The sequence below is a fragment of the Elaeis guineensis genome, chromosome 1 (assembly GCF_000442705.2).
Source record: "Elaeis guineensis isolate ETL-2024a chromosome 1, EG11, whole genome shotgun sequence".
Classification (NCBI taxonomy): domain Eukaryota; kingdom Viridiplantae; phylum Streptophyta; class Magnoliopsida; order Arecales; family Arecaceae; genus Elaeis; species Elaeis guineensis.
The window spans coordinates 42,226,483-42,241,861 of NC_025993.2; positions in this window are offsets into that span (position 1 = coordinate 42,226,483).

Genomic DNA, 15,379 nt, shown 5'->3' on the forward strand with positions numbered 1-15,379 from the left:
AAGTCTATCTTTAACCTAACCTTAGGTCTAAACCCAATTAATAGACCTAATTCCACTAACCCATTAACCCAATATGTTATGGTTTGTGTCTTAGGTTCTTCAATTTACAATCCTAGAACCTAATCAAACAACTTCTTAATTCTCAATTAAGTTTTGGGTTAAGGGTTGGGTTCGACTTTTAAAAATAATTTTCATATTTGTAAATATTTTACAATATGGTTCTATCAACCAAGTTGCATGTTTGATTCATAATCAAAATGTAAGTGAATAAGCATGAAACTACTTTAGATCTAATCTAAACATGTTCATGTAATTGAATAATATTTAATTTTAAACTGTATAAATTTTTCAGACAAAATATATTATGGTTCTTTGCACGAAATTATAACAAAGAGATTTATTTTAGATTTAAATATCTTTTTAAATCTAATAAATTATAAATTTAATCTAGATTCACATCTAACAAATTTATGATTAAAGATAGATCTACACGAACTAGGACAACTTTTGCACTGTAAGGGGGTAAACCTTACAGCAGGACAATCTATAGTTCGTGATTGATCTAAAAATTTAATTTTAGATTTAATAATCAGATTATAATTAGATCTAATCTAAAAAATAATCTAGGTATGTTAAATAATTATGTAATAAACAACCTAGGCTCTGATACCAATTGAAGGAACCAGATCTAGGATTTCAGGGTTAGATCTTGAAATTTTTTCAGATCAGACAGTGGAAGACTAAAATAAATCAAATTTTCTTGCAAAATCAGAGAATTCCAAGATCTGAGATCCTATTACATGATTATTACATGGTATTAAATCAAAAAATTAAAATATAAAGAGCAAGAACTACATGTTGATCATATCAACATGTTTCTATGCTACATCTAATGTATGTAAAATATAATAGATCAGATCTATTATCTTGCAAGTTAGATGTTCTAACTTTTGCTGATCCAAACTTGAGGATGATGTTACGAGCCGCACATACGTCCGACCTCTAGGAGTTGTCCACACGAGCTCACAAATCACGATCAGAAGTCCTGGTCCAGAAAATCAGTACAGTATGCTAGTACTGCGCTGATCCTTCTTCGATGGTCGATCAGATACCTTCTTCTTTTTGATTTAGACTCTTCCAAAGATGAGAAGTAGAAGAAGGAGTTTTAGATGAGATACTCTCAGAACACTTACAGATGGAGGAAGAAAAGAGATGAACCCAGCAACTCTAGAAGAAGACCCTCTTCTTCTTCTCTTTGCTCTAATCCAGACACCTAGTTTTGTATCTATTAGATCTCCATGCCCCAAGACTCTTTCTCCTTGATTTTTGGATGCCCCAAAGGTTTCTCAATGTTCTATGTTTTATGAAAATTTTATGAAGAAATTTATTTTAAATAGAGAGATATGAAAAGTCCTTGTCTAGGTCAAATACCTAGTCAAGGATTATCCAAACAAGGCAAGACAAGGGGTGCCCAACTCTTGGGCGTCCCCTCCTTCTTTTTCTACTATGGACCATTAGAAAATGGTGCATATTATGTGCCATAAAGTCATAAAAATTTTATAAAAAATTTGGATAAAATCAGTACCATAAGGAAAGAGTTTTGATTTCCTAAAACTCTATCTCATAGAATTTGAAATCCCAAACTAATTCCTACTTTGACTTGATTCACAACCACATTCCATATAAGAGAGAAAGAGAAAAAAATTTTGGATGTGCGTGAAGACCTGAAAGAGAGGGTTTTGTTGCACAAAATAAGAGAGAGTGGACGTGGGATAGAGAGAGCGGGCGTGGGGGGCTAAGGTGGTGCAAGGTAGAATCCTAGTCTTACTAGGATTCAATCTATGATTTGTTCAAATTTGGTTTCTCAAACCAAATCAAACTAAAATCAAATCAATCTAATTAAAATATGTTTTAATCCAATTAAGAGTATAATTTAATTAGATTAAATTAAATTTAAATCTGATTTAGTTTTCTAATCGAATTAGAAATTAGGTTGACCCAAGTCCTAATTAAACTAGGACTAGTTTTTCCTTGCACTTGACTTATCCAATAAATCAATTGGACTTGATCCAATCAAGCCCAAACTAAATCTAATTAAATCATATTCAATTAGACTTAATCTTAGCCTATTGGCTTAATCAAATTAAGCCAATTAGCAATCAAATTTCTAATCGATCCTCCTGCAACACTTGCACTAGGTTAAATATCAATCGTATTGATCATTTAACCCTAGAACAATTCTTAATCATTGATCAACTATCTGATTGGATCGTGAACTCTAATGTGTGTGATCTCATAGGTCTGAACCTAAGTCGATAGTACAGAAATAAATTTTTGTATCAATCGAAGTGACCATCTAGCAATGGTACCCGACGGTCGGATAGGTCGAATGTGTAGAACAACATCCTTAGAACCTATGTAGATATTGTCATGCCCCCGACCCGAGATTGTGAATCGAGGATCATGGCAACCACCGCATACTTATAGAAAACTCTTCCCATCAGCATGCAAGGCATCTTATCATGCGATCTTAAAACATCAGCGGAATAATTAGTCAATAATTTAAAATTCAAAACATAACGATCTAAATTTCTTCTTTAATATCTCAATAAATTCAACAATGATTCATAGTCCTTACATCAAATTCAATAAGACTTTCAACCTAAATTAAAAGTATGAAGATTCTGCTTCTGATCACTCTTCCATTCATATCTTGTATCATCTTAATTCTTCAACATCTGTAAAAATAGTAAAATAGGAGGTAATGAGCCTAGACAGCCCAGTAAGCAATGATCACTTCTCAACAGATTTCATCAGGCATATAAGTAAATATCATTTATAGAAAATAAGCATATAGAGTTCATCAATTCGAAATCAATTTCAATTATGCAATATAATTCATGCCAAATTCATTTCTTTTTCGAAAATTCAAGTTTCTTTCGAGATTTCAATTTCTTTTGTTCTTCAATTCTTTTCGTCAACCATGAGCTATGACCATATTTTCCCTGTGGTAGGATCATAATACCGCGTATCTGCTTGCGGTAGGCTGCGAATCATCTGGCAGCCATGTCCTTTGGAACCGCTGGTCTCACTGGCGGTTTGTCGCTGGTCTCTCTGGCGACATGTCGCTGGTCTCGCTAGCGATAAAAACCCTCAGGACAATCAATTACCAATGTATATGCCCCCATTGGTGGGGTCCTTTACATAGTCAGGTTGTCAATTCATAATGTTTCTTATATCATAATTCTTCATAAATCATATTTCATATTCCAATTTTGATAATAAAACATATAATCATGTAGTGTCGAAATCAATCAATATAATGCATCATGAAATCAATATGTTCAATCATGCTTCATCATAACATTTCAAATAAGATATTTTTATAACAAAATACCATTCATCCAATTCATGCATCATTCACAAATCATGTCAGAAAAATATATTATAATTTATCGATAAATCTAGAAAAAGTAAAACATTACTTACCTCGAATGCATTCCAATAAATCCACATAATTCTATAAATTTTCTTCTAAAAATTCTGTTCGTAGATCATATCGCGATATTCCATGATCAAACATCCACAATCCTATACAGAATCAATTTCAATAATTAGAAAGAATACGAATACTATATTTCAACGGTTTTGATTGGGTCCGATCATCTAATTTTCTCTAATCAAAATCTAATTAGGACCTAAACGATCCAAAGTTTGACTATCAGATCAAATCGGATTCGAAGTGATAGGATCGAGGTTTCTTCATCGATTTCATAAAATCAAGTGGAGAGAGAAAATCAGAGGAGAGAGAATTCATTAGGTACAATTCGAATTGATCAGGTGACACAATCCAACATTATGATTGATCCAATATCTCAAGTGATAAAATCAACATGATCAAATCAAGTCATGACTAGATCGAAATCATGGATGATCAAATCTAAAGATTCATGATCTGATTAAGGTGGGTGCCAGTACGCTGTCTGACAATCATGGATCAGGGTTCTTCATTAGAATCAGATCAAAACTATTAAAAAAAATTTCTTCATTTACTAACCTTTTTAGAGAGAGAATCAATCAAGAGAGAGAAAATTCTAGAGAGAGAAAATTCTAGAGAGAGAAAACTCATCTTAAATTCTTCAGACAATATGATTCAATAAATTTGATCGATCAGATCAAAATCATGCTGAAATTATCATATGAATAATTCAATAAAATTATGAGAATTAAAATCTAAAAATACCTGATCTGATCAAAGTGGATGTCGGTTGTACCGTCCGACGATCACAGATCAAAATCTATCATGAGAATCATTTAAATTCATCATCATTCTTCTCAAAATTTTAAAAATCTTAGGAGAGAGAAATAACTTAGAGAGAGAAAGTAGAGAGAGAAAGTCCAATTCTAGAGAGAAAAAATACTAGTTCAAGCTGAAAAGAGAGAGGGAAGAGAGAGAAACTCTTTTTCTCATATTTTATTATTTATTCATTTTTATTAATTAATTTAATAATTTTTTCTTTTCTTTTCTTTTTTTTCTTTCTCTTTTTTTTTTCTTTTTCTTCACAGAAGAGAGGAGAGAAAATCCTATTATTATTATATTATTATTATTATATTATTTTTCTTCTTCTTTTTCCCCTTTTTTTTTTCCTTTTTCTTTTCTTTTTCTTTTTTTCTTTTCCCTTCTTTTTCTTTTCTTTCTTTTTTTTCCTTCTTCTACTTCTTTCTTCTTTTCTTTTCCTTCCTTCCCGTGGTTTTCTTTGGGCCAAACAGGGGACCGTGAGGTCCCCTCGTTGGTTGGCCGGTCGGTGTGCAGCCGGCATGGACGGCCGTCGGCAGAAGGGGAGGCGATCCGGTGGCAAGAGGCGGCCAAACCGGTGGTCGGTGGTGACCACCGACGACGGAAAAATGGCAAAAAAAAAGATTCTTCCGCAACAAAATCTAGCGACTCCGATTGCCGGCGAGCGTGCACATTGGCATGGGAAGGAAGGGAGAGGAGAGGAAGGGGAGGAGGCTTACCTCCATCGTCGATGAAGCTTTTCCGGCGAGAAATTGGATGGCACAGTGACGGGTCTCCGTGAGGAATTTCCGACGATTGCCGCCGTTTTGCCCTGGGATTCTTTGGTAGGAAGAAGGGAGAAGGGTCTCCCCTTTAAATAGAACCGGAGGAGAGGAGTTTGACTCCTCTCCGATGAGGTTTCCGACTCTGATTAGGAGCCGATCGGGAGAAGAAGACTCCCTGCGAGAGTCTTCTTCATTTTTTTTTTTTTTGGGCTTTGGATTCGTTACTTAGGCCGGGCCTCACATTCTTTCCTTCTAAAAGAAATTTCGTCCTCGAAATTTTTCTTGCTTGAGTCTTCATAGTTTCTTACTTGAATCTCATCCACAATATTTCAATAGTCTAATTCTTGATATGAATTCATTCTTAAATCATTTCATAAGAAAAAAGTCGATATATTAATATCGATCTGAAATGGAACCATTCATTTTCTTATTTATCTAGATCAATATCTCAAAGATTTTCAATGCTTCAAGATTTTAAAATTATGATCTCATTTCCTATAAAATTAATGTTCAATATCTCATGACTAGATCAAAATCAAATCTATCTTCTTGTGAATAGAAGAAGGTCAATGTCTCTATTCTTGCATAAGAACTTCATTCATCATCATTCATTTATTTATTTATTTCAAAATATTAACCACTCTTAATTTCAAACCCATCATAAGATAGAAAAATATATTTCTATAAATCATATGATGACATCCCAATCAATCAAAATTTAAAAATATTTTCTCTTATTCGTACTTTCAAAAGTTGAAGATTTATCATTTCAATCTCATTTTCAACACTTTTGATATTTTAATTCTCGATACAACTTCATCATTAAGTCATTTCATAAAGATCAATATCACATTGTTGATTGAATCAATATCACTATTTCTAGTCATCGAAATTTTCTTACTCAAACCCTTAAACTCTTAAATATTCTAATTCTTGAAGCAAATTTTTATCATTAAGTCATTCCATAATAAAAATCAATAACTCAAAAATTGATCTATATCAAAACTATATTTTTCATATAATCAAAATCAATGTCTCTATTCTAAATAAGTATATCAATTTTCTTCATCTAAACATTAACAACTCTTAAAATCGATTCATTATCAAATTAAATTATAAATAACTCCAATCCATCTTTTATACAACAATCGTCAATATTCAATAGATAACCTCAATCTTTTTCATAGTCAGAAAAATAATAATGATCAAAAGAGTTCTAACTTCAAATTTCATTATACCCTGGAGATAAATATTTGGATAAATAATCTAAGATCAAAAATTATTATTCGATAAATAATCTCAAATTCTTCCTAATAATAGATAATTATAAAATTTAATTCTAGGATAGAGAAAATTTATGTCTAAATATTTTAAATCTAAAATCAAAAATCAAAAGTCTACTCATCTTAGAATCAGGATGCTAATTATTTTTGTAGCATAGTAGGTGGAAGTACTACTTTTAAAAATCACATTAGGATATCTAAGATAATTCAAAATTTTAAAATATTATTCTTTCTAATATCAATAAATTTCTTGTATCAACCATATCATCTATCATGATTCTTTATAACTCAAAAGGTCAACATTCCTGACTTACTCAAAATAATCCAGATTATCATGCTTCCGCTGCACTCTGATCTAACAATCAAAATTTTTAGCTTCACCAAAAAAAATTTTGATCAAATTATTTCTTTATCTTATCAATAGAAAAGACCTAAAATTTCAAATTTCAATTGAAGTCAAAAATTTAACTTTCGATTCTCATTCATACCTTTACTGGTGTACAATAATCTTGATTAACCCTTGAATCTAATATCATATTTAAACCATCATATAGATTTACTATAATCAATATGAATCAAATCTCAATTCTTATATCAAATTCAATTCGATAATTTTCAAATCAAAAATCCTTATAAGTCAAATTAACGAGAAAATCTTTCGATGCTCCACCAAATTTGGACATAATCAGAATATATAAGAATTTCAAATCATTATTTTATTTTTTTCTAAAATTTCTATCATCAGGATCTTCAATATCTATCAAATATCCTTTCATAATAATCATACAGGCTTCAAAAAATCAAATCTCCATTTAATAGTAGATTCAATTAGGGACCTCATTAATAAAAGCAAAGAAAACTCCATATCAATTCTTAAATTCAAAATTTAAATTATAAATTCACATGGATCCCTTAATCTGAAATAAATATAAATCAGATCTTTTATCTTAATCTAAAGATATCAATTTTTTATTAAACTTTAACAATAATATCAAAAAATCTCTTGATCAACTTAGATACGAAATCTTTAAATTGAAATTTCATACACACATCAGTAGTCTCCAAGAGACATAATAAGATCTATTTTCTAGATCTAAAGATGATGATTAAAGATTCCAATATGATGAATATTCTACAACCTCATAATCGATTTCATCAATAGGTTTCTTTGCAATATCCTCAAATATGCATTCATCCTAATATACCACTTTATATATAATTCACATATTAAATTCAATTTCGATAAATATTCCAATCAAGCATCATAAAAGATTATTCTTAGTCCATCCTGGAATAATATTTTATTATCAAATCTTTATCTTTCCAATAATAGTTAACTTCTCAACTAAAAATAATATCATAGTATTATTCTTACATCGAATTTGAACTTACGATTCACTTGAATAACCAATGCTCAAATTAATAACCACAATGCACAATAAAATTTTATGTCAATCCCTTTTGTGATACTTTCGATTAAGATCTAACTAATCATATCATGATCTATAGATTATCCATCATATTTCAAACTCCATATGTCATAATCTCTTGTGATCCTTTTATATATAATCTCAATATTAATAAAAAATTATAAAGATATCTTCCACTACAATCATCAAAGATCTACACCTATAATATCCCTGGTGTTCTATCCACTTACATCCATTCTATATCTAATTCTATGTTTCATAATTCATCCACTTATGCTCTGATACCACTATAAATGTCACGCCCCCCGACCCGAGATTGTGAATCGAGGGTCATGGCAACCACCGCATACTTATAGAAAACTATTTCCATCAGCATGCAAGGCATCTTATCATGCTATCTTAAAACATCAATGGAATAATTAGTCATAATTTTAAAATCCAAAACATAACGATCTAAATTTTTTCTTTAATATCTCAATAAATTCAACAATATTCATAGTCCTTACATTAAATTCAATAAGACTTTCAACCTAAATTAAAAGTATGAAAGATTCTGCTTCTGATCACTCTTCCATTCATATCTTGTATCATCTTAATTCTTCAACATCTATAAAAACAGTAAAATAGGAGGTAATGAGCTAGACAGCCCAGTAAGCAATGATCACTTCTCAACAGATTTCATCAGGCATATAAGTAAATAATTATTTATAAAAATAAGCATATAGAGTTCATCAATTCGAAATCAATTTCAATTATGCAATATATTCATGCCAAATTCATTTCTTTTTCGAAAATTTAAATTTCTTTTTGAGATTTTATTTCTTTTATTCTTCAATTCTTTTCGTCAACCATGAGCTATGACCATATTTCCTGTGACAGGGTCATAATACCGCGTATCTGCTTGCGGTAGGCTGCAAATCAACTGACAGCCATGTCCTTTAGAACCGCTGGTCTCACTGGCAGTTTGTCGTTGATCTCTCTGGCGACATGTCGCTGGTCTCGCTGGCGACATAAACCCTCAGGACAATCAATTGCCAATGTATATGCCCCCATTGGCAGGGTCTTTTACATAGTCAGATTGTCAATTCATAATGTTCTCATATCATAATTCTTCATAAATCATATTTCATATTCTAATTTTGATAATAAAATATATAATCATGTAGTATCGAAATCAATCAATATAATGCATCATGAAATCAATATGTTCAATCATGCTTCATCATAACATTTCAAATATGATATTTTCATAACTGTTGGTGCAAAAATCCACCTGCATCGGAGAAGCTGGAGTCGAGGGAGTCGCGGTCGCCGTCGGGACCTGCAAAAGAAGTCTAAACAGAGTTGGGGTTGCTCGACAAGATCCTCCGACGTCAAGTCAGTTCTCTGCCTCAACAAGAATGGATTGCTCGAACGAAAATTTTAACAGAGTTTTGAGATAGAAATTAGAGCTTAGAGAATAACGTATATGGGGTCTCCCCTTTTATAGGTGGAGGGCGCAACGGACTAATAGCGACGTTTGTAGCCGTCTGGCCGTGGGTCGCTGGGTCAGGAGGAGTTTGTTGTCAAGAGTAGTGGAGTGGAATCGTGGCCATCACGGGACCTACCACGTGGAGTCTGTTGCGGGGAGTGGAGTGGCGTCCATTATCGTGGACTTGCCAGGAGGATGGAGGAACCGCAGGTATCCGTCGCATGAAGTACAGCAGAATCGTGGCCATTATTGTGGTCTGCCAGGGAGTGATGGAGCCACGCAGAATCCATGCAGGAAGTGGAGCAGAGTCGTGGCCGTTACTGCGGCCTGCCAGGGGGTGATGGAGCTGCGCGAATCTGTTGCAGGAAGTGGAGTAGAGTCGTGGCCGTTACTGCGGCCTGCAGGGGGTCCAGGCCTGTCGGTCGAAGTTCGGTTGGGGTGTCTTACGGATAGAGGTGGCTAGCTACTCTCTGAGAGGAGCTCGGATGCTGCAAATCCTGTTGGGTGCCTTGGGCGTTAAGGCAGCAGGCGAGGACCACTTGCCGTAGGAGCTTGTTCAGAGGCTTCCCGCAGGCGTAGCCCGGTTTCGCGCAGACTTTGACAGAGGGCCGACGATGTGGATGTCGGATGGTGCTGGAAGAAGTTCGTCTGTCGGAGGCATCCAGCTACTGGATTCCGTGAGCACGCTTTGCCCGCTTATAGAAGTTCGATCAGAGTCTGGTCTCCGTAGAAGCTCGGATGGGGATCATTTGTCGAGGAGTCTCGGCCAAGGCCTGTCTGCAACAGAAATTCAAAAGGAATCTCCATAATGGAAGCTCGGGTGAAGGCTTACGGTGGGAATCCGACACGGACCGCTCGTGGTAGAAATTTGAAGTAGACTTTGCAGCAGAAACTCAGAGTGGGTCGCTTGCAGTAGGAGCTCGGAGCCGGCTCCCGTAGGAGTCCGGATGAAGTCTTTCCACAGTCGAAGTCGGGGATGAAGTCCGGCTCCCGTAGGAGTCCGAACGAAGTCTTCCTACACCCGGAGTCGGGATGAAGTCGGCTCCCGTAGGAGTCCGGACGAAGACTTCCTGCAGTCGGAGTCGGAGATGAGGTCCGGCTCTCGTAGGAGTCCGAGCGAAGTCTACCTGTAATTGAAGTCGGGGTAAGTCCGGCTCCCATAGGAGTCCGGGTGAAGTCTACCTTCAATTGAAGTCGGGGGCGAAGTCCAGCTCCCGTAGGAGTCCGGGCGAAGTCTACCTGCAATTGAAGTCGGGGGCGAAGTCTGGCTCCGTAGGAGCCCGAACGAAGTTACCTGTAATTAAAGTCAGAGTGAATCTGGCTCCCGTAGGAGCCCGGACGAAGTCTACCTGCAATTGAAGTCAGGGGTGAAGTCCGGCTCCCGTAGGGGTCCGGACGAAGTCTACCTATAATTGAAGTCGGGGGCGAAGTCCGGCTTCCATAGGAGCCCGGATGAAGTCTACCTGCAATTGAAGTCGGGGGCGAAGTCCAACTCCCATAGGAGTCCGGACGAAGTCTTCCTATAGCCGGAGTCGGGATGAAGTTCGGCTCCCGTAGGAGTCCGGGCGAAGTCTAGAAGGTGGTCGATCATCGTGGAAACTTGGGTGGAGTCCGTCCGTCGTGAAGAATCCGATCGACGCTGGTGGGGCTTATCCGTCGGCAAAACTTGAGAGTGTTGCAGAGGCTCGGCCATCGGAGAGGTTCGGAGAGTATCACGAAGGTCGGAAGTCGTAGAATCCCGGAGGGTCACTCCTGTCACGAACTTCGGCTGAGGGGTATTTTATACCAACACCAGTCTCCCTACTTTCGAGTTCGAGTTTCGAATGAAGGAAGTACAGAAAAATTTTCACAGCCAAAGTTGTCCCCTTGAATCCTGTGCACGATCGCCCTCAGATATTCTGGCATTTAATACGTGCGTGCTGGAGTCTTTTCAAATCGGGGCGATCCGAAGGACCTTTCAAAATTTTGCTGGAGCGTTGGCCCAGGTACGGTATAGTAATGGCTCTGTCAGCTGTCAGCCGCTTTTAGCCACCTATGGTGGCGAGTGGGATACGTGGCGAGCGTGGGATCGGCTGGGGATATCCACGATCATTATAGCGCGGATCTCAGGGTCTATTTAAACTTGCCTTTCTGCCTTCAGGAGTCTCATTCCGCCTGAGAGTTCTGTCGGTGTCTGCCTTCTCTCCGAGAGCTCTGACCCTCTTTGGCGTCCACCTTGGCCTAAGCTTCTTCGAGTCATCCCTGTCCTCTCCCTCTGCATCTTTCGGAGTGATCTAGGTTAGTCCCGAAACTTTCGTTTCTCTTCTTGCCATCTAGGTGCCCTTTCTCCTCCATTTTTCTTCTGTCCGCATTCCTCTGGTTTGGTCTCCCGCAAACCTTTCGCCTCTTGTCCCGCCTGATTTCTCCAGGATTTTTAGAGCTTTCATTTGAAATGTCTTCTGGCACCTCCACCTCTAGTGGTTTCAGGAGTTCGTCCGCCTCAGCTCCCAGAACCCCCACACTGTAGACGAACCCACATCTAGGGCTGGGCCTCATCCCATTTTTTGCACCAGGTGCCATTCCCTGTTCTCTGACTCCGGATGAACTTTTATTGATAAGGGTTCAGTATGGAGTTCCTTCGGAGTACGATCTGGAGCTTCCTGGTCCCGCGACCGGGCTAGCACCCCCCACCTGGCCGTTTCTACCTGTATCAGGAGGCCTTCCGTGCTGGGCTCCGGCTTTGCTTCTGCCTTTGTCGTCGTCCTTTTCCATTTTTTAGACATTTCCTTAGCTTCAGTCGCATCGAATTCCTTTAGGTTTCTGATAGGGTTCCTCTCCCTTTGCCATGTAGTCGAAGTTCAGCCATCTCTTTCTTTGTTTAGGTATTTTTACACTTCAAGCATCACCCTCGGTAAAGGACTGATGGTATTTCTCCCTCCAGTTTGGCAAGAAGGGGTTGCTGAAAGGTGCTCCCTCTTCAATCCATAACTGGAAGGGGAAGTACCTTTTTGTCCACTGCCAGACCTTGAGGCTGGGATTGCTCCCTTGGGGCTCCCTGAGGGACTCTGTCCGTTAGGCTCCTAGCCTGGGGGAGGATGACCTTCAGGCCACCCGGAGGCTTCTTGGTTATTCGGTTCCTTCCCTTCCCAACCTTCTGAAGGAGCAGTTTTTGTTCAACATCGGCTTGAGTCCCTGATCCTGCGAGTATCCCATCTTTCCTTTCCTCTTCTTTTCTCCTGCTCTTCTTTTTTTTTTTGCGTGTCACTTCTTCCTTTTTCACCCCATCACTGATCTTTTATTTTTTTTTATTTTTTTAGGAATGGATGTCGAAGCAGCACGGATGCTCGCTAGGGGCTTAAGGCCCACAAAAGAAAGGCGTCGCAATCTCTGAATCGGTAAAGAAAGCCAGAATGGAGGAGACGAGCTCGGCCACGCCTGCCCAAGCGGCCCTCGCGATCGACGTTCCTTCAGACACCGAACCTCCGACTCCTCGGGCATCTTCAAGGAGTTCCCCCGCTGAGGGGGTCTGCTTCGAGGAGGCGCCAGGGATTGAGAGGGGGAGGAAAAGGAAGTCGGTGGCCCGCAGGGTGAGTAGCCGTCGAGCCGCCATTGAAGAGTCCCTTGGTTCCGAAAGAGAGTCGGAGGAGAATCCCTTTAATGACAGGGACCTGATAAAGCGACTGATCGACGGCTGCATCCTGCCCGAAGTCATCCAAAGGATTGATCGCGCCGATCCCGAACAGCGGGTTTGGGACTCCCTAGGGTCCTTTCTCGAGGTAAACAGATTCACTTCCCTCCTTTCTTCGCACCTTCATTTAATTAGCTTCTCAACCTTCGTTCTGACCTCCTAGCTGCCCTTGCAGATCGAGCACAGCTCCTTGCCAATATCGAGGCGACGAACCGGGCGAGGAGGGACGCCATCCAGGCAGAGGAGAGTCGCCGAGCCGAAGTTGCTCGCCTCAAAGAAAAGGCAGCCGAGGTAGTCACCCTCCAAGAGGCCCTAGAGAAAGAAAAGCAGGCCCTAGAGAAAGAAAAGCAAACCTCGGAGGAGACGGTGAGGAAGGTGGAGGCCGAGGTCGCAAATTTGGTGGAGCAGATCCGATCCTGGTCTCGGAGGCAGGGTTCTAGCGGTGGAGGAGTTCAAAGCCTCTGTGGAGATGAGGGACCTGAACGTCAAGTTTGGCCAAGAAGCATTCATCAAAAGATTCGAGCTCTGTCAAGAGAAGGTGGTCAAAAAATTTTCTGAGCTCGACCTTAGCTTCTTGGCGAGAAATCTGAAGATGAAGTCGGTCCCTCTCCCACTGCTACTGCCACCGCAGCCCTCCTTCCGGGGACACCAAGCTCCCAACTCCTATTTCAGAGGTCTGAGACCTCTGACTTTGTATTTTTCTTTTATTGTAATTTTTCTTTTCCCTCTTGTCTTTAAGAAACATTCAATCAATAAAATTGGGTTTCTCCTTTTGGAGGGCTTCTCCACTCTGCTCCCCCCTTTTTTTTTGTTTTGCTTTCTGCAATGAGATGCGTCTTGACGCTTTTGTCTCCCGATGGCAGTGTCCTGCTGAAGCACTTTCCCTGCCACAGGGGATTCCACTGAAGTCCACGATCCAACATCTGAAGAAGAAAGTTCGTCATTTAACAAAAGGGGCGAAGGAGATGGAGGGCAAACTTCATAAGTTGAGGGAGAGCCACTCTGAGGCCACCTACTTTCAGAACCTCCATGTGAAGGGGGTCATGGAGTACAGCCGGAGGAAAGCAAACTTCGAGAAGGAGCTCGAGGAACATAAGAAGTGCACCAGCGATCGATCTTGGGCCAAGCTGCCAAGATCAGCTCTCTCAGAGTGGAGCTATCGGCTGCATAGGAGAGGATTAGCCAGTTGGCGGGAAGCTCATCCCAGCTTTTGACTCGGGTCGATAGCGATCGGGAATGATCAAAGAAGGTCTCCAACCTTCAGCAACAGCTCCAGGATGCCGAGGCGAGCTATAACGCGTACCGGGCCGACTGGTGCAAGTAGGTGGACGACTATAGGGGGAAGCTCAGGATGGCGACCGACGAGGTTACCCGCCTTCAAAGGCAGCTAGCTGAAGGGGCTCAGTTTGCTCCCGTTCAGGATCCCGACGAACTCCAATCCCTGAGAAGAACCGTAGAAGAGCTATCTGTCGCCCTTGGGGAGGGGAAGGCCGAACTACAGCAATTGAAGATCCAGCTGGTATATGAGCAGCGGACAGTCAAGGATGCAGAGGTGGAATCTGAGGTCCTGAGAATAAGACACCGAGAAGCGGAGAACGAAAGCCAGCAGTTTCATCGGAGATATATGAAAATGCTAATGAGAGAGAAGGAATTAGAAGAAGAAGTCGAAAGCTTAAGGCACTCCCTGATGAGGGTCGAAGCCGAAAGTTCAAAGTCGGAGGAAGCCGGGCCCCCTTAGGGCTCTTTTTGTCTTTCGTCCCTCTAAGTGTCTTCTTTTGCCGCTTGTCTGTTTGTTGTCGTCGTTGTTGTTGTTGTTGTTGTTGTTGTTTATTTTTTCTTTTTTTTTTTCGGCCTTCCAAGCTCTGTAATGCATATTTTGCTAATGAAATGAAAAGGTTTTTGTTACCTTACCCGTACGTCATGTTGAATTATCGTGCGTCGGACTTCTTTCATTTTTATCCCATGCGATGTCGATGTTGTTCGAAGGTTCCTTGTTCATCTTTGTATTAGGTCGTCATTATCGAGTTTCTTGTGCTTTTGATTGGTTCGGCGTCGACGCCACTTGGAGGTTCCTAGCCATCGTCGTGTCGATTTGCCTTTTGTTCACGACCGTAGATCTTACTTTCTCTTCCTCCCTCTTCATAATGACGAGGTCCTTTGTGCTTTTAGTGTAGTTCGGCCTCCATTTTTTGTTGGGGTAGCCCGCCGCTGTTCCTTCACATTTCCCACCTTCTTCTTTTTTTTTTTTAGGCAAGGGTTCTCCCTAGCTTTTTACGGAGTCGCAGTAGCGTAGAAGGGTCGCCAAGAAGGTTTTCTTTTTTCTTGCCGGGTCTCGAATGGCCGGACCTTAATTGGTGTCGAGATGAGGTTCTTCCTCTATTTCTGATATGATCGATTTCAGCTCGGGTTAGGACGAGGTTCTCCTTCTGTTCCTAACGAGGCTGTGGGGGCACATATGGGTGCTGTA